This window comes from Coturnix japonica, chromosome 13 (genome assembly GCF_054131305.1).
Source record: "Coturnix japonica strain WE chromosome 13, WE-NBRP24, whole genome shotgun sequence".
NCBI classification, from domain to species: domain Eukaryota; kingdom Metazoa; phylum Chordata; class Aves; order Galliformes; family Phasianidae; genus Coturnix; species Coturnix japonica.
The window spans coordinates 20,111,170-20,134,548 of record NC_140675.1 but is presented as its reverse complement, the minus strand read 5'-3'; the positions used below and the strand labels follow the sequence as shown (position 1 = coordinate 20,134,548).

The 23,379-nt window shown below is 56.2% G+C and overlaps 2 long non-coding RNA genes across 4 annotated transcripts; one reads left to right on the top strand and one right to left on the bottom strand.

Annotated features, from left to right (window-relative positions):
• Nucleotides 1-5,252: 5,252 nt before the first annotated feature.
• Nucleotides 5,253-8,531, top strand: LOC146758718 (uncharacterized). The gene is made up of 2 exons (XR_014934130.1): nt 5,253-5,306; nt 8,333-8,531. It is a non-coding gene; the product is annotated as an uncharacterized LOC146758718 (long non-coding RNA).
• Nucleotides 8,532-12,898: 4,367 nt separating this feature from the next.
• Nucleotides 12,899-19,456, bottom strand: LOC107320999 (uncharacterized). 3 transcript variants are annotated; one of them, XR_014934127.1, is made up of 6 exons: nt 19,131-19,450; nt 17,360-18,041; nt 17,107-17,175; nt 16,058-16,659; nt 14,237-15,788; nt 12,899-14,081 (listed from the first exon to the last, which is right to left on the bottom strand). It is a non-coding gene; the product is annotated as an uncharacterized LOC107320999 (long non-coding RNA). The 3 variants fall into 3 exon arrangements; XR_014934129.1 differs by having other exon boundaries at nt 12,899-14,362; nt 16,058-16,106; nt 19,131-19,456; XR_014934128.1 differs by lacking the exons at nt 17,360-18,041; nt 19,131-19,450 and having other exon boundaries at nt 14,237-14,362; nt 17,107-17,350.
• Between the last annotated feature and the right edge of the window lie 3,923 nt (nt 19,457-23,379).

The following is a 23,379-nucleotide window of genomic DNA, read 5'->3' as shown; positions in this document are numbered from 1 at the left end:
TGGGGCCAGGCCAGCACAGTTCCCACTTGAGCAGCAAGACCGGTGCTTAGTGACATGGGCTCAGTGACACAGGGTTTGGTGACAAGGGCTTGGTGATACAGACTCAGTGACACACTGTTTGGTGACACGGGCTCAGTGACATGGCTCAGTGATGGACTCAGCCTCACATCTCTTCCAAGCTTCCTCTGCAGAACCCTGAAGCAGCCTCAGCCCTGGTCCATCCTCAGGCACATGTAGCCCATGCAGTGCAGGGCTGGCTGTGCCATGTCCCAACCACGGTGCTGGCAGTCACAACACAGGATTGGCCCCTCTCTGCTGATCCGCCAGCCGGTGTCTGTTGTAGGGAGTCCTCTATTTACACATCCAATGTGAGACTCAAATAAACGGCCGATTTTTTTTCATCTTGGACAACTCTCAGTGCCCCAAACGCTCAGAGAACAGACCTCTCTGCTGTCCAAATAAACACCAGCCAGTGTTTCCCCCACGGAGGATCCGTGCAAGAGGAAATAATTGTCTTTTGTTTATGGTGAGAGGTGGGGAGGTGCAGCACTCCCAGAGAATGGCTGGAGCTGGGGAGAATGAGAGAGGGGTGCCTGGTGGAGAGCCGGGGTCCCAGGGCAGCGTTCAGCCCCACGGAGCCCAGGGGTGCCTGGGGTGGGTCCTTGTCCACAAAGCTGGACTGGGTGCCTACCCATCCCACTGCCTTCACCCAAAGCCTTTAGGCACGGCCACATCCCTTCCTCCCAACTTGCTCGGTGCCTGCAGAGAAACCCTACCCAACAACCTGCCGGCTCACGTGGGGAACTTCCCGCGCCCGTCCCTTCTGCCAAATCAGCTCTCGGGGAAACCGCGGGCCTTTGTCTGCTGCGGGCGATCCCAGACTTTTCCCTGGCATCCACTGGGACGGCCATAAATCTCTGCTACTGCCTCGGAGTCGAACATTTCCTCCGAGCCCCATTATTAATTTTCTGAAAGATCTCATAAACCCCCAGATGGAAAAATACGGAGATATTTGCACATGTGTCGTAAAACACATTGCCCATCTATTTCATATGGATGTGGCAATATATAAAACATACTTCGGGCATGAGCCAGGTTTCACGGTATTTAAACAAGGCAGCATGATGTAATTGGAATTTACAGTGTAGAAGCAGATTGAAGCTGGGACTCGGTTGCATACCATATATCTTCGACCTCCTGAAAATTTGGCCTGCTTTATGACGCCAAATGCCTTTTGTACTTGTCACCTACATTCTAAGCAGACGAACGGCTCCTTATGTGAAATATAATGGTTGAAAAAATATGTTTTATTTTTCCATCTGAGTCTCACGGCCTCTGAGATCTGCCCCATCCCAGCTGCTCAAAGGTGAGCTGGCAGGTGTCAGCCCTCCTCATCCCACCCCAGCCCACCATGGGGCTGTGGCATGGCCATCCCTGGGCTGTCCCTACTACAGGCAGCCCAAGCACAGGCAAGCCAGCACAGAGATGGGGCTGAGGTCCAGCAGCCTGGCTCCTTCATCAAGGCACGTTCCTTCAGGCATTTTGGGGCTGGGGATCTGCATTTGTTCTCCTCCTGGGGGAGGTCGCCCCGGGGCAGCACACACGGTGATGTAGGTGCTGCTTACGGCTGGGTGAAGCTTTCCATGGAGTTGTCCAAATTCAGAACTTCCCTTCCTCAGGAATTTTTGAGAAATAAATAAATCAAGTCATTCCCTTCCGGCAGAAGGAAAAACCCTCCAAAAAACGTCAGTTAGAAATAATCCAAGTGATTTGTTTGGAAAATGTTGAAGCATAGGTCCTCCTGAGAGCCAGGATGGCCTCTCAGCCTCGCTCTCCAGAGCCAGGAGCCGGAAGCCAAGACCCCCGTGCAGGGCAGGAAGCCGGACACGCTCCCAGCCCCATCCCCAGGACAGTGGCCACCTGCAGCCAGCACTGAGCCCACCTGGGGCCATTGCTGGGCTGGGCTCAGCCCTGGTGACACCAAACCTGGCAGGGACACGAGGTTTGATGTCGTGGGACTGGTCCAGCCATGCTAACTTCCCTTCTCTGGAATGAGCTCCCCTGGGTTTGTCGGCGCAGCCTCACACTGGATGGAGGTATACCATCAGCCTGCTCCTCTTGGCTGAATGCAGTGCTCATCTAATATTTTAGCTCATTAATTCTAAGGGAAGGCAGCAAAATGAGATTTTCTTGCACTTCCCTCCACCCCCACTCCTCACCACACCTTTTGTCAGGGTAACTTTGCAGATGTGGAAAGAGAAGAAAGCAGATGGTTTAAGCCTCTTGGCTCTATCTAAGGAGTGCACAGAACCCCACTGGGAAGGGCTGAGCTTGCCAGGGAGCACTCAAACCCCGACAGAGCAGCTCTGACAAATGGCTGCAGCCAGACCTGACGGCTCAGGAGGGGACAGGGCAGCTAATGGGAGACAGGCACCATGCTCATGATTCTCTACCTGAAGAGACTTTGGGCACTGCAGCTTTAGGACTTCAGAGGCACCTGAGGCCCCATCCTGCATGGCACATTAGTGGTACTGATGCTGCAGGGCCAACCAGAACAGAACCTCAGCAGGAGTCAAGAAACGTGAGAGCGATCTGTGCCTCTGCATCTCTGGGTCTTCCTTTCACATTCTCACCACCCTCCTCCATCTTTCTGCTACTCATCCCTCTCACCTCTGACCTCCCCCTCCTCCCATCACACTTTCCCTTTTCCCAAGTCTCTTGCTGTTTGGCTGCTCGTTCTCCCATTCCCGTCAGCGATGATAAATCACCTCTTCGGATGAGCGTCATCGACATACCAGCCCCATCCTTCTCTTGACCTCCTCGGCTCTGAGCCACTTTCAGAAGGTAAGAACTGGACCCAATTATGCTGGAGAGGAGATCACCAGTTCACCCAGTGAAACAACCTGGCTCAGCTCCTATACCCCCATTCTCAGGCCCTGCCTTTGCCAGCCCTGCACACTCCTCACAGGCCACTCATCTCTCTGGCCATCATCATGCCATGGATCCAAGTGGGGCACCTCATGCTAAAGAGCTGGCCACATTCACGCACCCCCTCAGTCTCCTGCTCTGCCTTACCTTGCTCCTCCTCTCCCTCCCCCAGCACACATCTGCTCACACAGTTCCAGAGAATTCGTTTCATCTCACCATTGAGTTGTTCCAGAGAGTTAAAAGCCTGTCTCCCTTGATTTAGTGAGTCAAGAGTGGTTGAGAGGGAGGGGGGAGCAAAAAGAATGAAAGAAAGAAATAAAATAATGAAAAAAAGGTCTCGGGAACATCTGGAGTTGCTCTTAAGCAAGACGCAATATTCTCGGCCAGATGTTGAGTGACTGGACTCTACTTGGGAAACATCAACACGTCAGACGTGGAAATCCCACCCTACACCACCTTCCTTCCTTCCCTCCCTGCCCTCTGCTCTGCCACAGAGGAGAAAGGGGTGGTTTGGGGACCAGGTGTCACCAGGAGGCATTGCTGATCTGCAGGCTGAGCTGGGTGGGGTGGACATCCCCTGCACAGAGCACGTTTCGGGCACAGCTGCTGTGGGTCAGTCCGTGGGGGTGACACACAGGTTGGGGCTGGAGGCTCCATGCAGCAGTGCTGGTCTCTCCCGCTTGGTGAGCTGCCCACTTGTCGGCTCTCTGCATCCTCCCAGGGCTCCGCCTGCTCACTGCCTCCTGCCTGCAGACGCTGAGTAGTCAAAGCCAGAAAAAGCATCCTCTGCCTCTTCAGGGCAGGGACGAGCTTAGCCAACACGTGGATGAAAGACATGGGACCAAGAAGCACGTCTGGGTCTGTCTAGAGCCTTCACTGCACATTTTTCCCTTTCCTGAACAAAAGAATGACAGCTGAAGGCACAGGAGTCACCCCAGCCTTGGGGCTCCCCATCCTCCCACGGTCCTGCAGCCATGTTTGCAGAGAGATGGGGCAGACAGACCCCAATGGAGGCACCTGGCACGGTGCAGCCCTCAGCCCTGCCAGCCTCACTGGAGCTGGAGCTGCTCCTCATGGTCACATCTGTCCCAGCTGCCCAGCAGAGCCTGGTCCTTGCTGTGACACTGCATCACTGCTGCTCTGATATCAGCAATCCCTCCTGCAGTGCACACTCATTTCCAAACCTGAAGGAAGAGGGGATCACCAGGATGCGATCTGCATCGCGGAGCAGCACATCAGGTTTTCCCACCTCCCCCCCCTCCCACCAGCACTCCTTCTGCACTGCCCCAGGAAGCCTCTCCCCCACCTTTGGTGGCACGGGGCCAGGAGGGCACTGGGGACACACGAGTGGGGGGTCCCTGTGAGCCCTGGGGTGCGGGGATGGGGCTGGGGGTGCTGTGTCGGGGAGCAGCCGGCCCTGCAGTAATGACAACCAGGTGAGCGGGTGGCGATAAGCCCCCAGGAATGTGGCGGCGGCAGCTGTGGGCCCGCGGCTCGCTCAGACCTTGGATGGGCCAATTAAGTAAATAGAAAATTTGGAGTGCGGGATCAAAGCCGGAGCGCGAGGGCTTTATTTATTTGGAAAAGGTCAGATTATATTGGCAGATGTGTTAAAAGAGAGAGGATAAAAAAACGTTCAAAAACATTGGCCCTGATTTGAGGTTTCCTGACAGGCGGGACGGGGCTTTTCTTTCTTTTCGGGCCATGGGTGGGTATTGAGCTGGCAGCTTGCAGAGGGAAGGGCGCATCCGGCCACTGCGCCCACACTGCTGGGCTGCCTGCCCTGTGCCCCCAGCCCCCGCCCCACGCACCCATCACAGCCCCAGCCCCATCCACCAGGTCCTTCTGCTGAAGCAGGTTCCACTGGGACACTGAGGACCTGGTGGTGGCCACCCAGGAGGAGCTGATGGGTTCTCCCCAGCAGCACCAACCTCAAGTGAGTGCCAGGATCAGTGCCCCAAGGTGACAGCCACCATGTATGTCCTGAGTGACCTTCGCATGACTGCTCTGGGCTTTCCCAGCTCAGACAGTGGGAAGACAACCTGAGCAGTGCCGCAGGCAGGGCAGCAGCCTGCCTTCAGGATTGCCCCACAGCTGCCAGCAGCTCTGTGCTGTTCATCACATCACCCTCCTGTGCCATGTGCAGGGGTAAATGGGGATGCTTGCCCATTGGAGAGCCAGGGGACATCTCGGTGCCATCAGCGCTGCCAGTGGCACCCCTGAACAGCAGCGTGACCTGAACCGATGCCCAGGCTGCTCACTGGATCTGCCGCAGACCACACCAGCAGGGGCAGATGGCACCTCCCACTACACCTCAAGCCCAGCCCACAGGACCCTGCATCCCCGAGCTTTGGTTTGCTTCCCAAAAACACCGTGAGGTATCAGCCGGGGAAACTGAGGCAGGGCAGAGGGAGGGGAGGGGGAGCACGGGGCTGGGCTGCGCTCCCAAGGTGGGGAGGCGGTGGGAGGGACCTGCAACAGGGAAGAGGAATGCACTCGGCTGGGCAGGAAATTGTTGGGCTCGGTGAGCGCAGGAGCCGCCTTCTAAGAAAACAAGCGGAGGCCGAAAGGCAGCGGGGGCAAAACACAGGCAGGGGGAGGAGGAAGCAGGCTCAGGGGGCAGGAATGGCAGTGATGGGCAGGTGTGCTGACCCCATACTGGGCGTAGCAGCTCCTTACCCCAGCACGGACAGGAGGGGAGCAGGGCAGTAGCCCAAAGGGACAGCAGCCCCTCTCCAGGCTTGGCCCATCTGTACCTCAGTTTGCCCAACCTTAAAACCCAGCAGCAGCCACACTGTGCCCAGTTCCCTGTGCTGAGGCTGTCACAGCCCAGCCAGTACAGTGCCTGCTCTGCTGCAGGTCCCCACAGGTACCTGGTGGGGCTCCAGTCAGGTGCATGGCCACAGGGGCACTGCTGGGTCCTTCCTGTTTCATTTATGGGCCGAATGGATCTCAGCACCTCTTGGAAACTCCACTGGCATGTAATACAATATCTGGCAGGGGTGTCTACGGCTTTATCTGCAACAGATCAGGTTGGAGCGAAACCTTCTGAGACAGCATCTGGAAGTGGTTTAACCTTCGCCAAGTTTTGCATGAAATACCAATTTTCCACCCCTTTCATTTAGTTTATTGAAATTAGGAGGAGAAGCTCCCCCTCCCTCTTCCTACTGCTCCCCCACCCCCGGTTTCTCCTTGGGGGCAGCTCAGCTTCTCATGTTGTTGCTGGAAAATCCAACGACATCACGGTGCGGGGTCCCCAGCCATGGATGGGTGCAGGGCACGGGGCTGTCGGGTCATGCCATCCTGGTGCCAACACAGAGGTTACTGAAGATGGGTTGCAGCCAAACCTGGCTGCACTGTGTCCTTGGCTCTGGTGTGCAGGTGTGCCAAGCTGTGAGCACTCACAGCTGGGAGCTGGGAGAGCAGCTCTACACACCACAGAGCTGGATTCTGTGCTTGGCTTCAGTCTTCTGGGGAAACAGATGAGCTCCCCGTGTGCTCACCCTGAAATCTTCCTTTAGGGTTTGTTACCTGGAACAAGGTGAAGGGAGGGGATGGATCAAGCACACAGTCTGAAGCTCTGCTCTGCCCAGCCACCCACCAGCCCAGTCCCGGATGCCCTGAGGCTGCAGCACATGTGTTGAGTTTGCAGGGGACCAGCAGGTGTTTGTAGGATGAAGTTGGCACAGTGGCCATGGGAACATATTTGCATGTGTTTGCACACACAGGGTAGGGGTTGGTGGCAGGAGCTTCTCATCGCTGGCACAAGCAGCAGCAGTATGTTGTCCTTTGGGAGCATGGATGGGGACAGGCAACTGGCCATGCTGCCAGCAGGAACGAGGCTCAGAGTGGCAATGAGTCCATATCCTGTAGCAATGTGGGAAGTGCTGAAAGCTGGGAACCACAGTGTCCCAGCAAGAAACACACCAGCTCTCTGGGTGTCACATGCATCCCACGGTGTGCCTAGGGCTGGCTCAGCAAGAGGCAACCAGGCCATTTGCCAGCCTGCAGCTGCCCCCAGCGCAGGTGACCACAGCGCTGGGACAGCTTTCATGTCCTCTGCACGTCCGAACACCATCTGTCCCCTCCCGGCCACTGTGGAGCTGCTGCCAATGCTCAGCTCCACATCCTGCAGCTCCACTCCTGCAGCAGTGGGTTTGGGGGAGCAGGAGCTCAGCAAGGGCTCAGCAGTGTCCCCGTGTCAGGGCCATGCTGTCTCCTGGCCCCAGTACAGCACAGAGGCAGGAGCCTGTCCCACTGGACTGTGTGGTCCCAGTGTGACTTTAAGAGCCTCCTCTCCCTCTGCCATCACCTGGGTCCCAGTTTTGCCAACAGCCTCCTGCATCCCTGGAGAGGGACAGGAGGCCATTAGGTTTCAGCTGGCATGGGGCCACACGGAGCCCGGCTGCCAGGCAGAGAGAGGAGGGGAGGCTGAGCCAAGAGTGAGGGAAAAGGTGCAGGGGAGGAAGCATGTGTGTGCTCAGGGTGTATCCACCCATCCCCTGTCCATAAGAGATGCAGGATGGTGCTGTCCCCATGTGCCAGCAGGGCTGGGCTGGCCAGGATCAGGGCAGAGCAGGGGATACACTGCACTGCATGCGGGTGGAAGGGGATTCAGGACCCATCCCAGACTCCACCACACACTGCAGCCTGTGTGTCCAGCTGTGCCCCTGCCAAGTGTGACTGTGGTCTGAGCCATGGTGAGGGATGTGACCCATGGGATGAGCCCTTGTGTACCCAACCCAGACTCTGTGCCAGGTGTTTCAGGTAGTGGGACTTGTCCATCACCACTGCCAATGTCAGGACAGTCTTCATGCTGCCAATATCCACCTGCCTGTGGGGGAGGATGTCCTCAGGGCCCCCCAAGAAACCATCGCTGCTTCAGAGTGGGGATTTATAGTAAAAACCAGACTCACTTCAACTGGATTTCAGCTGCTGCTCAAATCCCCAGCCCAGGCTCCAGGCCCTGGCCTCCAGCATCTCCATGGTCCCTCCTACACCTCTGCAAAGGTAACACGTCCCGTTATGGACTTGATCAGGTACCACCCATGAGGGCCTTGGGACAACTCCTGCCCTTGCGTAGAGTCCATCTGTGCTGGCATGGAGGTTTGCAGGCAGGATATCCCCTCCATCCAGCCACCCCACCGTACTTCGTCCTGTGCACTCAGCAACAGATCGGTCCCTTGTCCCAGCATCATCACAGCAGCCACCCCAGTCCTCCACTGGGATCCTCCATCCCCATCTCCCCCAGTCCCAGTCACACCTATTTAATTAAAGATGTGATCTCATTAAATCAGTGCTGAGCTGTGTGTGCAAACTGCTCTGACAGTTTACAATTGGCTCATTTCCACCACGCTTCACCCCTTTCTTTTTTTTTCTTTCTTTTTTGGCTCGGTTTCCAAAGAAAACAAAGTTGGTGCAAACATGGTGTCTGTGGGTATGTCTCACTTTCCAGCTCTGTGGCTTGAAAACATCAACTGATTGCACCCAAATTCAGAGAGAGAAGGAGAATCTGAAGATGCTCTGTCCCCACGTGTGCCGTGTGAAGGAAGGAGCAGGATGCAGCAGGATGCATAAATGGTCGTTTTGTGGCTCACTGCTCACCAGCTCTGAGAACAATTCTTTCCTTTCTTCTATTCAAAGTTTTGCCCCGCTGGATGCTGCTGAGATGGATTCCCCACGGGAGCAATTCAGAACAAAACCCAAATTTTGAACATTCTTCCCACTCAGTAACAATAACCAAGAAAGAGGAAACAGCGACCACAGAGTGGCAGCACAAAACATGGCCAGTGCCAGGGAGATGAGCCACCTCTATGGATAACAGATAAATCCTGCCAATGAATCAATAGTGCAGGTGTTTTCTAGTATGCATCTCTCCTATGGGACAGTTTCAACCAAACTCACATGGCAGATGACAGCTGCATGTGGATGCAGAAGACTTGGCCGCAGCCCCCAAGTCCTTTGTGCTCAGCATGGACCCAGTGGGGCTCAGTGTCCCAGCAGCACCAAGGGTGCAGCCAGCAGGAGCAGCCACAGCAATGCACCACCGTGTCCCTGCACCCAGCAGTGCTGCCAGGTGCCAGCACCCCCTGCTCACTGCTTGGCCGCCCTCCCCAGCCCCCCCAGCCCCTTCTTGGCCGTGTGTTTGCTGGAACAGGTGCGCACTGCTCCCCCCTTTTTTTTAATTAGCTGATAAAGAATGTGTCCTTTTGAAGCAGATAGGGGATTCCTCACATCCCTGGCATTGCTGGGCTGCCTGGCGGTAACCCTATTCCAGTTGAAAGCTTTCTGCACCGGCCCACGGCTGCGGGGCCCCCAGTTCTCACCACACCTGCAGGTCGGCCCTCACGCCCACCCGCCCGGCCACCCGCGCAATTACCCGACGTGATGATTAACGGGGATATCTCCCTGCCAGCAGCACATTGCCCTCATCCCGACGTGCAGGTGGTGTGGGACCCCTCAGTCCCTCCCTGGCTGTGTCACAGTGCTGTGCTGTCTTGTCCCTGTCCTCCCCAGAAATGAAGCACTGGGGCAAAGCTCAAAGGCTCAGCTGTTTGTGGTTCTCCTTCCAGCCCTCAGGGTATGTTCTGGAGAGAGAAAACCTAGGCAAGGAGGCTGGTATCCTGCAGGAAGATGTTCAGCTCCCAGGTCACAGCAGCCTGGAAGCCCTTGGTCCACGTAAGGACAAGGCTGCAAAGCCTGCATATCCTTACTGCATTCCTATGCATGTCCTACGTCTCAGTGCATGTCCTCACTGCATCCCAATGCATATCCCTCTTGCATCCCAGTGTACATTCTCCTGCACCCCAATACACATCCTCCTACATCCCAGTGCACGTGCTCACTGCATCCCACAGCACACACTTACTGCATCCCATCCTCCTGCATCCCTGCGTGTGTCCTCCTGCATCCCAATGCACATCTTCACCATATCCTGATGAACAGGCTCACTGCACCTTAATGCGTATCCTCCTGCATCCCAATGAACATCACCCCTGCATCCCGATGCCTGACCCTCTGCATCCCCATGCACTGGCAGCCCTGTGCACAGCGTGCCGGCGTGCTGAGGCAGCGTGTCAGCACAGCACGGCTCCCATCTCCATGTGCTGCACGTTATATTGCGGAACCAGTAAAAATTATTTCGGTGTGTGCCTGTGTGGTCTGAAGCAATGCCCCAGCCTGAGATAACCTAAGCACAGGAAGCCCTGGGCTGGGCTTTAAATCTTCCTCCCTTCACCATGTCCCAGACAGAGACCCCCAAGTGCCTCACCCCTCACGTGCCCTCCGTGCTGGGGAGGGGCTCAGGGACCCCAGCAGTGACCCCCGGCTGGGCTGAGCCCTCGCACCACCGCGGTGACGGCATTCAGAGCCCACTTTAAATCAATTGCTGCGCCCTGGCAGCTCTGTTTCCACGGTCCCATGTTATTCTTTCATTCAGTCATGGGCAGAATGACTCTGTTTTCCTTCGGCAGTTTTGGTTCTTTTTCCCTTTTCTTCCTTTCTTCCTTTCTTTCTCAGGGCGAAGGATGGCGTCAGAGCGAATATTCATTTCCACGGTTCCAGCTCATTGAGAACAATACCAGCAGTAAACAGAGGGCAGCATTCCTCAGGAATGTGAAGCACTCGCCTGTGGTTTAAAATTACTAATTTTTTTACAGTCAAGAATATATATTTTTAGAGGCTTTTAAGGACAAGCCAAGTTCTGCTCCCCCACATTGCTCTCCAGCACCCCCAACCACAAATGCACGTTAGGTGTGACAGGCTCAGCAAGCCGGGGCTGATGAGCACAGAGCTGAATGGGGAGACCCTGGTCACTACCTGAATCTGGAGCTTGGAGGAGTCAGAATTAGGGAAAACAAAGTGCTGCTTCATATGCATCAGTCCCTGTCTCTTGGTGGGTAAAGCACAGTGAGGTGTGCCCGAGGGCTGCAGCACCTGGTGGCACAGGGATGGTGCAGGTGGCCCTTGTAGAGATGGCAGCCATCCCAGTGCTGTGCAGCAGGACCCTGAGCAGTCAGGTGCCGCTCTCCTGCTCCAGCCGAGACCTCCATGGCTGCTCCACTCCCCGAGCAGCCCACAGAGCCCCCCCTGAGGAGGCCGTGTACCACCAGAGTCAGCTGAGGACGTTCGGGCTCACAGCTCCACTTCGGAAAGAAGCAGAGGAGGGAAGCATTGTTTTATGAGAGAAATTGCTTTCACATCCCTGCCCCAGCAGGCATGCACACATCCTGCCCCTGGGCTGATTAGCTCCAGATCTGAGTGCTCTGGCTCAATGAAGACCCCGGTCTCTTGGCCCCACACCCCTCACACGGCCCTAAGCTGACCCCAACCTTCCCACGGGGCCACGCATCCCCAAAGCAAACACAGCACTGCTCGTGGGGAGCAGCTGCAGTTTCCCCATCTGGATCCTCTTTGCAGCTCTCTCCCCAGTATGTTGCCGATCATGAGGAGGCTGAGCAGAAACATCCTGGTCCTTTCTCTTTGCTCCATGTTTCCTCCACACTGAGACCCTGGTACTGCACAGTGGGACCAGCCTGGATCTGGAGCCCACGCAGCCTCCTGAGGGTACAGTTTGCTTCTATGGTCCTTTTACAACAATCAAACTGCTTGAAGAGTCACAAACCATGAAGGAATATGGCAGAATCCCCATAAATCAAGTAAAAGGCATAGACGTAAAACTAGGAAGACATTTGCCTTTTATTGTCTCCTTGGACAGGCTTCGCATTTAAAGGCTTTTGTCTCCTTTTTATGGCTTTTAGGGTGGGCTCCAAGCCAACAGGTACTTTGTGTCATTGCCCTGTGTTAAATTGTGTCATGTAAAATTGCACTGAGGCTTGGGAACAAATCATGAGCTGAGAGGATGGTTCCTTAGGTGAAGGCAGAAAACTGCAATAGAGCCCATAGCCACACTGTGCAGGTGCAGCAGGAGCAGTGGGCAGGGATGTGGCAGGGGACACACAGCCACCAGAGCTGAGCATGCAGGGCCAGGGTCTGCCCAGGTTCCCCCAGGGATGGGGCAGCAGTGAGGGGTGTCCATAGCAGCAAGGAGTGATCATAGAAATGAAGGATAAGCACAGCAGCAAGGGGTGTCCATAGCAGCGTGGGATGCTTGCAGCAGATTTGCCCACCCCCTTCGAGGGGTGAGCATTGCACTGCGATGACCCACAGCTTCAGGACAGGCTGTTCGTGACATGGGGCTGTTAGCTCCATAGCAGGCATTGAATTGAATGTGCTTTTTGCGATGCTTCCTGCTGACACCAGGCACAGGCTCTCCGGATGACACAGCTCTGCTCTCCCACCCAGCGTCCCGCTGCTCACCCCACATCTGCCCTGTGATGTTCCCTGCCCTCACCTGCCCCTGGGACTTCTCCCCACTGCAGATTACAGTGCTGCAGACAGGCCAGGAGCTGGACATGCAGCCGTGGCACACAGCAGTGCTGTGGTCAGCCAGTTAGGAAGAGGACACTGTTTGAAGTCAGGAGGAACAACATTAAATATGTCCTCTGAAAGGCTGACAGCCCACTTCAGCATTATCCAGCCAACCTGGCCTCTCCTGTGGGGCTGGGAGCTCTGCAGAAACCCAGGGTTGCAAGCATTGCCGGGCACTCACAGAGGTTAAAACTGCAGCCTCTGCCTTCCCAGAGCCCATCCTGTGCTGGCAGCATCAGCTTCACATCTCCCAGCACTGCCCAGATATCATCTGGAGGGGGGGGCAGAGGGATGCAGAGCCTCTACCCCTCTGTGTGTACCCCCCTAATGCAGCTGGGGGCACAGGGATGGCCTGCAGAGGGCAGCGGCAAGCGGAGGGTTAACAGCATCCTTCCCACCCAGCGAACGCTGTGTGCCAGTCCTCCAGCCATGTGTTTGAAATCCTTTCTGCTATCTCCTGAAAATATTTACAGTACATGCAGATAAATTAGCTGCAGCGCTTATTACGTCTCCCTGGAAATATATACAGCAGTTAAAGATGTTTAAAAAAATAGCCGAAAGCCGTCTCTTTACTATATCTGGAAGATATTTCACAGCGAGGGGAATTTACAGGGCCGGGTGGCAGGGAAATCGCATTTATTTTCACTCGAGTAGAGAAAGTTAAAGGACCCTTCAGCTGAGTTTATTTTCATCTCTGCTCGCAAGACGAGGGCCAAGCTGTGCTCGGGGAGGAGCTCAGCCCCACGGCTCAGTGCACAGGCTGAGCCTGCTTGCTTCCCAGCAACACAGCCCTCACTGCTCCCATGTGCTATCCCTGTGCCCAGGCTGCAGGCCTGCTCCTGCAGAAGTCCCCTGCTATAGGGTGCAGTGTTGTTGGGGAATGCATCTCCAGCCCATGCTGCACCCATGGCTCATTGCCTGGAGGTCACTGAAGCCCTGGGGATGGAACCCAAGGCTCTCAGCCCTTCTCTTTGCACTGCTTCCCCAGCTGAGGCACCTGCCTTAGAGGCACTGAAGGTCCAGCTTCTCCAAGTCACCCTCTGGCTCGAGGCTGCTGACCCGGCGTCGAGTGACAACATCTTCTGTGCCACTGGCATCGAGCTGCTGGCCTTGACGTAAAAGGCTTTGGGAAGCCATGAGCTGATTCCCCTGAGTCACCCGCTCCCTCCGGCTGTTTTGAAATTCATATCTAATGAGTGGTTTGGGTGAAGGAATTCTGCAAAGATGCAAACAATCACTTTGCCAAAACAAAGAGAGCCAGAGCTGGGCTTATAAACATATAAATCATTTCTAGTTTTTAGTTTGCAAACAAGATACTTGTTTCTTCATGTGGACTTTGAAGAGAGCAGGGAGAAAGTGCTGAACCGGGGGGGAGCGGGCAGTGACCACAACCAGGGAGCAGCAGCCCCTGGGTCACCCCTGCCTCCCCCCGAGCCAGGCACTGGCACCACTGCACTCCTGAGGTCTCCATGGGAAGGAGTCCTCAGCAGTGACCTGCAGCAGAGTAACTCGTCCAACAGCTGGTGTTAGAGCAAGGGATGTGGTGCTTCAGGCAGAGCAGCAAAGTCCCTGCCCTGCAGGCAGGAGGGTGCCAGCCAGGCCAGCAGGCACCAGGAGGTGGTGCCAGGGCTGGGAGGGAGGTGAGTGATGCCAGCCAGCAGCATACAGCCCCACAGCTGGGCTCCGAACCATTGAGAGCGCTCTGACAGCCTTCTCTCCAGCATCTGTTGGCGATTTCATTTCGTTGCTGGGTGCCCATCACAGCCAAGGAGCCGCCCAGCAGCCCCAGCTCCTGCTCCTGCCAACAGCTCTGTGCCTGTGGCAGTGATGGGGACAGAGAGTAGAGCATGGGGGGCAGCAGCAGAGGGGCCACACTCACAGTCTCTCCCTGCAGCACACTGGGCCTGGGTGGTTTGCACATCACTGCTGCAGCCATCAGTGCAGAGGACGGCTTCACTGCAGGGCTGGTTCAACTCTCTGCTTCATTGTACATGAGTGATCCAGGCTGGTTTGTTGAGGGACAAGAGGAAAAAAGCTGTGGAGCACTCAAAGTCACATTGAACACAGCACAGCAGAAGGGAGCCCACCTGTCTGCAGGCTGCCTCAGGGCAAACACTTGGGAAACCACGGCTTCCATCAGGTCCATTGGGCTCAGCAAGCACAGCCGCAGCCACACCATGCAACCATGAAGGTTAATTGTGGAAGCCAGCACTGCCATGCTGCTGTGGGAGCCGAGCAAAGAGCAGCACCAGAGAAGAAGCACCGACATCCCAAGATGTTCCCTGGTGCCACTGGGATGGGAAATGCAGGGGGGAACCTGAACCTCCAAGCAGGGCCCACTTCCATGGCCAGCGTGTGCTAAGTGCATTTTTTCCCAAATAAAGTGTTCTGACTTGGTCAAATTTGAGTATATTCCAGGGACACGAGACAAATCTCAGCCTCTCTCCCTTCCCCACTTGCCAAATTTCAAGTTCTTGCTTCAAAAGGCAGAATTTTGAAACAAAATAAGGACAAATGCTTTATCTCCTCGTACCCTCACTCCTGGAAACAGCCTGGCTCTCTGGATGAGATTTCCCCCTTTCCCCCTCAGATTTAATAAGAAGCCACAACCCACCCTGAAATATCAGCACCCAGCCTGGAATGGTTTGGCAAAGCCTCCAGCAGCCCAAGGCAGAGTTTGATACCAGGAAGCACCAGGGAGCATCCTTAAAACTCGGGGGCATCTCCAGCTCCCACCGCAAGCACATGGATCCTGTCTGCAGCACACTCACAGCGCTCACTTTATTTATAGGACGCCGTGTAGGAGCCTCGGCCTTCCAGGGGCTCCTTCTCCTTTTTTTTTGGCTTGCGGAAGCCGGGCAGATAACTAAAGCTGTTCCTCACTTTCACAGCAGATAAGCTAATTGTCGGATGTGCCCTTTGAGATAAGCGGATCCCGGGTTTACGAGGGAACATGTGTTCTTGGGAAGCGCCGTCACCGAGCCCTGATGCAGGCGATAACCCACGGGTGTGCAGACTCCCTTCCTTGGGAAGCACAGGGCTCTGCTTCCAACCTGCCCTTGGCCATGGCACGTGGGCTGGCCACAGGAGCAGCTCCATGGCACATTTCTGGGACGTTCCCCTACCTCCCAGCTCTGCCACCCCTGAGCGAGGATTGGCCTTGGTACAGACCCTGCAGTTTTTCTGGTCAGCCCGGGGGGCACTTGAAGTGTGTGCCAAGCCATCCCCCGTGCACCAATGCCTCGTCTCTGCCTCATTTCTGCCTGGTGGTAGTGGGGGGGAATAAAGCCCCAAAAACTTTATAGCGAGGCAAAGGCAGAGCACTACAGCCTATTGAAACCCATGACAAAAACTCAGTGACTTTATGAGGGTCAGGCCAGGCCAGCAGCTCCAATGACTCCCTGATGGCACTGCAGGGTGTTGAGTTCATGCTGTGAAGCAGAGCCACATGGACCCATCAGCAGTATGGCAACAGTGCCCAGCTCCCAGAGCCAGGGATGCTGGGTTCAGCCCCAGCATCATCGCTCACAGCCATGTCCACAGAAGAGGAGCTGTACACTGGAGGCACCCCACACCTTGCAACCTATCACCCCTATTCCCATCAGCTCCCCAGGCCATGGCGAGGCCATGCTCCCTCACCCCCCAGCGGGACAGCCACCCTCCACTGTCCCTTCCCTCCCCCCGAACAGCCATCACTCACCAGGCTTTGATTATGGCCACAAAGGAGCCTTGGAGGAACCACGGGGAAGCTGGAGGGAGGCAGGCAGATGATGAAAGAGCTGTCAAATGGGATTAAACAGTAACCGTCTCCCCTACTGCTGGGCAGCGGGAAGGGGGACAGATTGTACTGGATTGTAATGCATGAGCCCTCCTGCTGCTGGAGCCTGCCAGGCCCGTCCCCTGCAGGCTGCCGGCCGGACCCTGCTGTGGGCAGCAGGACAGCAGGATCCGTCCCTGGGGCTGAGGATGGAGAGCTGGGGCTGAGGGAGCAGGGTGCAGGAAGGGTCAGCGAGGAGCTGCTGGTGGAGCTGCCCTGGCCTTGGCCTAGCAAGGTGCAGGATGCACATCAGGGATGTTCTCTCTCCTCATGTCCTCCTGCAGGTGCTGAGAACCCTGTCAGTGGGCCCCACAGCACCAGGAGCAGGGGGGGGATGTCACAGTGAGCAGAGCCATCCCACATGCAGCCCTTGCTCTGATTGACCCATGTACATCTTGGCCTTCCCAGGGGGAGCAGCACAGCGGTTCCACCCTGTGCATCACGGTGCCACCAGCCCTGGACTCCATGCTGGTTCCTCAGTCTCTCTGCAGGAGCAGACACATTCATGCATCAGGGGCTGCAGCAGCCACAGGGATATTGACACAGACCACACCATCCTGGCACAGGAGCTCATCACTCCTACAAGCCTTGGACAAGGAACCCTCAACCCAAAACCACCACAACCTCACTCTTACACCTTCCCAAGCAGCTCCACCATCCCCTCCTGGGGCCATGTCTCATTGCATTAGGTGACACAGAAGGGCAGCCCTTCCCCGGTGGTCACACAGAGCCAGCAGTGTGGGTACAGGCTGAGCAGGGAGGGCCGGGTCCACACGGGCGGGGGGCACAGGGCACCTCTACCCCAGCATCACCACCCTCAGCTTCCCCGGGGCACAGAGTGAGGCCATGCACAGCCCCTGCCCCCCGCCGCCCCCCGCCCCACTCCGCGTGGAGCCCCCAGACCCCCCTCACCCCTCGCACCAAGTCCTCACCACCCACTCCGCCAGAGCAGCTCCAGTTTCTCACAGCACCCTCTTTTCTGAGCCATTCGTCACGGCCCCCTGCACAAAAGCCAGAGAGAGAAAGAAACAAGGAGTAGGAAAAGGAAGGAAGATAAAAAAGGGAGAGAGAGAGAGCGCGAGCAAGAACGAAAGAAAGAGGGAGGACAAAGCGTGAAAGGAGCCAGGTCTGTCGCTGAGCGAGAGCAAAAGGGGAGGAGGGGAAATTATTAAATAAATGAAGCACCTCGGCAGTTTGGGGGGCAATGGAAGACAGGCCGACCACAGCTGAATGTTAAATGCCTGCCACACAATCAGTCCCATTTTGTGAAGAGAGGAAGCTCTGTGCAAAGACCATCATGTTTATTCATGCGGAGCCCCGCTGGCCCCTCCCACCCTATTGTCTTTGGGTATCAATCACGGCGGCCTTTATTTGGGGGCATCTGTCTGGCCCGATGAATGGCCGGGTGACGAGCGGGACTGCGGGGCCGGGAGCAGCCGTGGGGCTGTCCCCTCTCCCTGCTGGCCCTCCCTGCAATGGCAGCACACGAGGATCCATCCATCCCTCTGGGCTGGCGGCCCACCATGGAAACACGGCGTCCCATGTCCCCGCTGCGCCAGGCACAGTTGGGGAGGTGGAAATCCTCCTCCCCTTGGTGTACGGGAGCAGCAGGAGCCCCAGGGCAGCCTGGCGAGGTCTCAGACCAACAGTCAGACCAGCTGTGTGCAGAGCCACTTACAGCAGAGAATACTGGATGTCCCTCTGCCACTGGGGCCGGTGCAGGATGGGGACACAGGGCGGCTGGGCTGGCACAGAAGGGTTGGCTTTCCTTCACCTGATGCTTGGGGCAGTCAGTGCACAGCACAACACACTGGGAGTGGGAGGCAGGAGCAGGGCTGGTCTGCAGACAAAGCCACCACGAGATCACCTGATGGGAAATTGAAGCTCATCAAATTCAACCTTGAAACAGCAGCCACCAGGAAACGGAGAAAGAAAGCAGAACAGAACAGTCAGGCAAGGCAGGGGTCCCGTCCCAGGCACTGCTGTCACCCAGCTGAAGAGTCCAGGGTCCCTGACACAGGTCCCCATGGCACTCAGCACACCCAGTCCCCTCCTGCATGGTGTGGGGCAATGCTGAGCCCCACAGCTGGGAAGTGTTGAATCCATGCCTCCCCAACACAGCTCATGCCCAGCACTGGAAGAAGCTGGCTCAGCAAACTGCAAGTGAGTTCTATCCAAGAAAACATTTTTGGAAGGGCATTTTGTCATTGGTATGAAAGCTGCCTCGCAGCCATGTCACAGCTTACAGCACAGCTGCCAGCTGCACTCCCCTACCTCTCTGCCATTCCCAGACCTGAGCAGAAGACACCACTGCCATCCACCCCAGCTGCTCTACTCTACCTTGCCTGCCTCTAATGAGATGCTTCCTAGGTCGTCATTCGGACAAGTTGACTTTGGTTGAGAGAAAACCAGAAGGAAAATCCTTCCAATCCTTCCAGCTTCTGTAATTGAACTCAAATTGCTCAGCCTGCAGCCAAACACCCCCACGGCCACGGCCATGGAGCAGAGAAAGGATTGCCTTGCTCCAGCAGGGATGGTTCCACTACAGTCTGTTGCCCAGAATGCACACTTAGCACCTCAGGGCTGCGATGGCAGGGTGGGCAGCACACGGGTAAGGGGTTGGGGTCCCCCTGCTCCCTGCAGGCAGAGGACCTGGGCTGCTCCCAGCTGCCCCATCGCTCCACTTGTCCCCATGGTGGAAGAAGTGTCATCGGCAGCGCAGAGTGACCCGTGTGTAAGCAAATGCCATCAGCTGTGAGCACCTCCACGTGCAGACACAGCCACATGTGATAAGATCCGCAGATACACAAACATGCTGCCGGGCAGACATTTAATCAAGTGAGGGGAAGAGCCCCAGATGCCCAAACTCGCTAACAGACAGATGCAAACACTGTGCGAGACACCCACAGCTGGGGACATGTGCATATACACAGTCAGACACATCTGTATACAATACCTCATTAAACATGGGCAGCGTACAGCCCCAGATTAGCTCTGGCTGGGCTGCGGGCTGCGGGCCAACCCGAGATCAGGGTTCAAACTCAGCTCTGACAGCCCCGAAGCCTCACGGGCGGCTCTCGTGGCATTCCCATCGCCCCACACCCTCACCGGGACGCAGCCTGGGGCCGAGCAGGGAACGGGACGCTGAAGCACGGACGGCTCTTAAAGCAGATTTTGACCTTCCGATCCTATGACTCTAATTCCCCGTCGCTGCCCTGTGAAGGTTCCCGCAGCCGAGCCCGGCTCCCGACACGGTGAGCAGCGCACGCAGTGGGTGCCGGGTGCCCCGTCGGGCTGCCGCCCCGCTCCGCTCGCCCTGGGCGCGCCCCCGCCGCCCCGCTCCGCCGTCGTAGGGACTTTGCTGCCACCTCCCCGCGCGTCCGAGAAGCGCAGCCCCGCGGGGACCGGCCTCGGCGGGGAATCGCTCCGGCTCCGTGTCACCCCCGGCCCCTGAGAGCCCCGACGGGCGGCTGGGCAGCACTGGGCACGGGGGAGTTATGGGGCTGTTGGGGTGTCCGGAGGCCGGCAGGAGGATCGAATCACATCCAGGTGGATGCAGAGGGGCCGTCCTTCAAGCACACCCACTGCTGGGACAGGCTGCACCAAGGCGCGGCGCCCCAAGCAACGGTTCCTGCTCCCCATCAATCCCGAGTGCCACTGGTGGCTCCAAGCAGCGCTTCTCACTCACAGATGCCCGATGGGCAGCAAACCCCACACTGTGCACCAGAGAGAAGGGGGGATGGACAACCCCACGGAGCCAAGTATCAACGCCAGGCCTGGGAATGAGGAGTGTTTCCTATCTTCATTGTGTCACTGAGCCCTCGGTGGTACAGAGCAGCAGCGAGATGCAATTACTGAGACTAACTCAGCTGCCTCCCACATGAAGGAAATAGAACTGGTCAAAGCCAGGGAGCTCGGGAGGGGGCAAAGAGAAAATCTTCATTATTTGTCCTAACGACAGCGGGGCTCACACACACTGCACACACACACACACACACACACAAAACAAAGCCCAGATGCACACTGAGCTCCTCCAGCCATGCCTTGAACAGCTCTGGGGAGGCCCCCCTGCTGTGCCACCCCACCGGCACCCGCTCACACACCCGCAGGAGCCGATCCCAGCGCCAGGATCCCGGCCGGCCGCTGCCATCCCCATTGTTTCAACGTAATGAGTAGCTAACGAGGGGTGACCTTTCCTCCCAAACAAAGAAATAAATGCAGGGGTGGTGCTGCTGGACGTGCCATGGGCGAAGCTGTGGGGTGGGCGTGCAGCAGCACCGTGGTGGCAGCAGGAGGATGCTGGCTGTGCCTGAAGGTGCCAAGTGCTGCAGGACCCACACACGGTGTGTCCAGTGATGCCACGTGGGTAGGACCCCTCCTCCAGCACAAAGGGCACTTGTTTCTGTGCCAGAAAACTGGGGGGGGATATCATAGGTATCATATCATACCACAGAAAGAGCTACAGCTTGGAGTCCAGAGACATCTTCCCCATGTCTCCCCCCGTCCCCCAGTGCCTCCCTCAAGGACAGAAGCAAAGGGAACAGCCTGGCTGAGCTCTCCCTGTGCCCCACACCCCTGGTGGGAGAAGCCTGAGGCACATCCAGCCCAATGTGGGCATTTCAACCTGGGCTTCCCCTGCTCAGCACCCACCTCTCTGCAAACTGGGGAAGAAGAGCAGCCCCGATGACCTGGGACCAGAGGCAAGGACCCCCAGTCCCACAGAGCTGACCCACAGTGAGATTCTGCTCCTCAGTTTGGCAGCCTGGGCTCACCATGTCCCCAGAGGGCAGTGATGGCCACAGAGCTCTGCCCTGCAGCTCTGAGCAGCAGCCAGGCAGCACATGCATGCCAGGAACCAGAGCTGATCCACTGCAAAGAGCAGACCTTTGCTGGCCAGCACACGACTGACTTGATGTTGAGTCTTAGGCACGAGTCCAAGCCCTGTGATGATACTAAGCAGTGTCTGATAATAAAATCAGCACTAGACAGCAGAGCCCATTTGTTTCAGATCAAGGGGATTACCAAGATTTTTACAGGTTTGCTAACAAACAGTGGATATCTGTGTGGAGTCGTCTGGACCAAACCCATCTTTCATCCAGAAGTCTCCCCACAGCTCTGACACCGGGAGCCAGGGGAGCTGAGTATCTCCTTCTCTTAGGAAAGCCTTTTGGTCATCCAAACAGGATTCAGGGCTTAAAAATACATGTAAATCTCTCTTCAAATGGTATCTAAAATGTACAGCTTTGTAGCACTTCTGAATGTTTGAATTTAACTCAGAGGACCGAAATTACTCCTTTCCAAAAGGAAGAGGTGTAGACAGGGAAACGGACCCAGGAGTGCATCCTGCTGCACAGCTCTGTGCTGCTCCTTCCACCGTCACAGCCCCAAGGCAGGTTTCCCACCTGCAACACCCACACTTGGCAGATGAACAGTTTGTAGGTGCAGAGGAAGAAGCTGCTCATGCAGCCAGTCTGGGGCGCTTTGATTTGGGTTGGTTTGGGTTGATTTTCCTTTTTCCTTTTTTTTTTTTTTTTTTTTTTGAGGGTTTCTTTTTATTACTTTAGAGTTTACGAGCCTTCAGGCCATGCTACTATCACGTTTTCAGGTTTCCACAGTCTTTAGGAGCTAAAACCTTCCTTTTCCTTGCCAAAACCCCCTCAAAGCACCACAACCCCAAATGCCGAATCTCACCAAATCTCTCGCATCCCTTTTGCCTTCCTGCTGCCTCACTGTCCATTTTACAGGCAGCAACCAAAGGCACAGCGAGACCCAAGGCTCTGGGGCACCTGGAGGAGCAATTCCTATGGGGACAGAGCTCCCACTCACCCCCCAGGCCAGTGCCTACACTGACAGAGACTGCTCCCAGCATGGCCCTGGGGGACCCCAGCAGCAGCAGGGAGCAGAGCAGAGCCAAGGCTGCCAACCGCACGGCATCCAAGGGGTTAAGAAAACCAAACCTGCCACAAGAGATTTGAGCAGAAACTCCACCAGAGACCTTGAAATCCTGTTAATTGATGCCACACATGTGCTGCGTTTAACCTCTGCCCTTTGCTGTAATAGTTTACACAAGTGGCACGAAGGCCGATGCCTCCTGATGCTCACAGTGCTGGGGTGGGTGGGAAGGACCAGCTCCTGCCCACCCCCCCTGGATGGCACCATGCTGTGAGACCCTGCACTGAGCTCTTCCTCCTCCTCTTCCTCTTCCTCCTCCAGGACAGCTCTGTGGTGTTGAGGTCCTCCACCCCAACACTGCTCATGAAACCTCCATCAGGGATTCCAGCCCTCTGACGCTTGAGCAGGAAGGAGTCTGCCACAGTGTGCAGGCAAGTCCCAGGCAAAGAAGGAGTTCAAGTGTCATTATTGAGTTATTTGCAACAAAATCCACACCACGGTCTCCAGGGGAATGGAGCTCCCTCTGGGCATCGCCCGGGTGAGCAGCATCCCAGTTGTGCCGGGTTCTGCATGTGGTGGGAGTGTGGAGAGCTGCTGCTGCTTGTGGTTAGCAGCAGTGCTGTGGGACCAACCAGAGCGAGGTTTGCTCTTTATCACGTAGGAAAGAGACTCTGGAGTCAAGGCTGCAAAAAAAAAAAAAAAAAAAATCAAAAAGAGTCATGAATGTTGTTAACCCCTATTATAGCCAGGGAAAGGACGGAGTAAAATGGTCCTCCCAGGTTTATCCATCCATCCAAGTGAAATCAGCCCAGTGAAGAGGTGAAAACCCACGAGCTCATAGTGAGCACAGGCTGTGTGCACTGCCCTGGGCTGGGGAGAGGGGTCCTTGCCCCAGGGAGACAGGTTGGTGCCATCCCATTGGATCCATGAAGCTCCCCAGGCTGGGCTCGGGTAAGGTGCATGTCCCCAGGGCTGCGCCTGTTAATCAGTCAGCAGTGGCCATGGACGGACTATTCTACAGCTGAGATGAATGGAAGCACACCCACCGTGCAGGGAGAGGCTGCTATTCCACCAAGGTGTAAGTCTTCAACCTTAAAAATAAGCATGCTTTCCTTGTGGGAGTAGCATGGAGCAGCAGCTCAGAGCAACCAAAGACCACAGGACTGAAGCATCACACTGGAATTTGACTGTTTTCCCTCTGGAAAGTGAAATGAAGTTATAAAGACAAAATTAGATATGGTTAATTACTGAGATATATCGAGCCATGAGAGTAGGTGAACTGTGCTCGAGCAACCCAGAGCTGGATTCACACT